The sequence below is a fragment of the Penaeus monodon genome, chromosome 38 (assembly GCF_015228065.2).
Source record: "Penaeus monodon isolate SGIC_2016 chromosome 38, NSTDA_Pmon_1, whole genome shotgun sequence".
NCBI lineage: Eukaryota > Metazoa > Arthropoda > Malacostraca > Decapoda > Penaeidae > Penaeus > Penaeus monodon.
Window position 1 is genome coordinate 30,469,116 of NC_051423.1, and position 2,932 is coordinate 30,472,047.

Below are 2,932 nucleotides of genomic sequence, written 5' to 3' on the forward strand. Positions count from 1 at the left end.
CAGTTTTGTATTTGAACCTGTTTTCAGCCATTTTCCTTCTGTGAAAATTATACGAAAAGCACCTTCTTTTCTCACTTTCACCCAGCAAACTTCTAAGAATACCCAATGAATTAATCTATCCGACTGGTTTATCGCTTTAGCTAGTATGCGCTCAATAAAACAATACTATAGTTGGATAACCAATCAGTCTCCTCTAATACTCATTATTAACAACCGTGTGGGATTGTCTCTGCCTCAGTTAAGTCTTAGATTAAGGTCACAATAAAAAAAAAATACTAGAATAAATCACCGCGGACATGCAGTACCTACCATTCTCGCCTGGAACCGAGCGAAATAGAAAACCATAGTTTGATTATTTAACAACGGTGTATAATATCAGTGAGTATTCGTACGGCTTAAAACAACATACTGTTGTATCAATGTTCCCCCAGCATAATATTCCTAAAATAAGTCAATCGTTAAAGTGACTCAACTGACGGACCCTGACATCAGCAACGCACTTGGGATCAGCGAAAGGTGTTGTAATATTCATGTTTTATCTCTTGTTATTTCGTCGAAGTTAAAGCTATTGCCAACTATTGATATCAATTTCTGCTCTGTTATTATCTGCATTATCGTGTGTGTGTGTGTGTGTGTGTATATCTATCTATCTATCTATTTATCTATCTATCTATCTATCTATCTATCTATCTATCTATATATATATATATATATATATATATATATATATATATATATATATATATATATATATATTTTTTTTTTTTTTTTTTTTTTTTTTTTTTTTTTTTTTTTAAGAATACACGCTCAATACTATTCACGCACTGACTTATCAGATATGTAGGATTAAGGATTACATGGTGTGTACTGTGCGCTAATACCCATGGTCGAATATTGCTGATAAGCACAGCCTACCAAATATTTCGGTAGAAACTGTTGTTTTTGCTTGCGTTACACCTTAACCCATAATTTGATCTTTGATGTAAGCATAATCCTGTCACATATAGTACGGGCTAAGAATCGTTGTTTTAGCCGAGTTCTCCGCCAAGACGCTCATCCCAATATTGTTCAGATCCGTTATCAGTGTTGCTTCCTAACTTCAATTATCTGTTTCTTGTAAGTGCAGTCGGCTCTGCCGCTATTACGGGATCATAAAAAGATCGACGCCTTAATTTCTCATATACAGTACTTGACCTTACAAATCTTAACACACACACGCGCGCGCGCGCGCCTCTCTCTCTCTCTATATATATATATACACTAAAAAGAGATCCATCACAAGGTGTACTTTAGAAGAAAAAACGAGTTAAAACATGACTAGATCACACGATTAATATTTTTCATGTAAAAAACGTAGTGAAATGTGACAAATCTGTGGAATATATCGCATAGACTCCAGTAAAGAAACACTAATCAGTAAGAGAGAGAAAAAAATCCAATACTACAGTGCTACAAATGCGAAGCGCTTTTTGTTATCTTCGTTCTATCGAAACAACTAACGCAACACTAATTTCATGGCTGAAAAGATTTCACTCGCTACGTTTAATAACATCAACAAAATTACAAAGGGTAAGTAATTAGGTTCGCTATACAGGTCAGTGAAGCACAATCATTTCGAGTGGAAAAAAAAGACTAGCATGCATCATATTCTAAGCGTCTCCATTCTCTCCCTATCTCCCTCTCTATCTCTTTCTCACTTTCTTACTCTCTCTCTCTCTCTCACTCACTCCCTATATCTCTCTCTCACTCTCTCTCTCACTCTCTATCTCTCTCTCTCAATCTCTATCTCTCAATCTCTATCTCTCTCTCTCTTAATCTCTCTATCTCTCTCAATCTCTCTATCTCTCTCACACTCTCTATCTCTCTCACACACTCTATCTCTCTCTCTCACTCTATATCTCTCTCACTCAAAAATAACATAAAAATAACACATGTATTGCACACACACACACACACATACACACACACACACATATATATATATATATATAATATATATATATATATATATATATATATATATATATATTATATATATATATATATATATATATATATATATATATATTATATATATATATATATATATAAAAGGACAAAAATAACACATGTACTGCACATTACTATATAAATATCTAAGAAAAAACATTTCATTATATAGACCCTATCCTTTACTAGTAGGCCTACTAACGAAAATACATACATTTCTGGGAATTTGGAAAGGAATGTTTTGGCACATTATACCCAACTCGAAACTACAACCAGAGCTTCTCCAGGCCTTGTATTACCTCTTACCTTATTCAGATCATGATTTCTGTTGATGTTACAGGTATTATTGTTAGTTTTGTTATTAATGATATTGTTACTATTGTCGCCGTTACAACTGGTCCACATTCAATCTATACCCTTGCAACTGTTTACATTTTATTATTCATGCTGCAGTCTACCTCTTAACTTGGATGTTTTGTTTTTTCACACACACCTGCTTTCCCGGAAACCCTTTTGCGGCTTGGCGACAATGTACACTTTTTAAAAGTTGTACAATAGATTGCACCTGCAAAGACGGGCCCAAATAGTCATTATGTCTATGAGGCAAGTTTTGTTATTAAATCGAAAGTGACAGCTTAGTTGAATTACACAATGGCCAAGAATCAGTTGTGGGTAAATTCCAAAAGCTGTTATCGATTTTATCAGTAAATAAGTAACGGCTGCCAGTCAAATATCTGCGCCGTCTCGCATGTCAGGCTCATTTTAAATGTGTGGATGTGCGTGTCCGTGAACGCGCACGTCACACACACACACACACACACACACACACACACACACACACACACAACACACACACACCACACACACACCAACACACACGAGGAGAGGAGAGAGAGAAAAGAGAGAAAGGGGGAGAGAGAGAGTAAAAAAAGAGAGAGGAGAG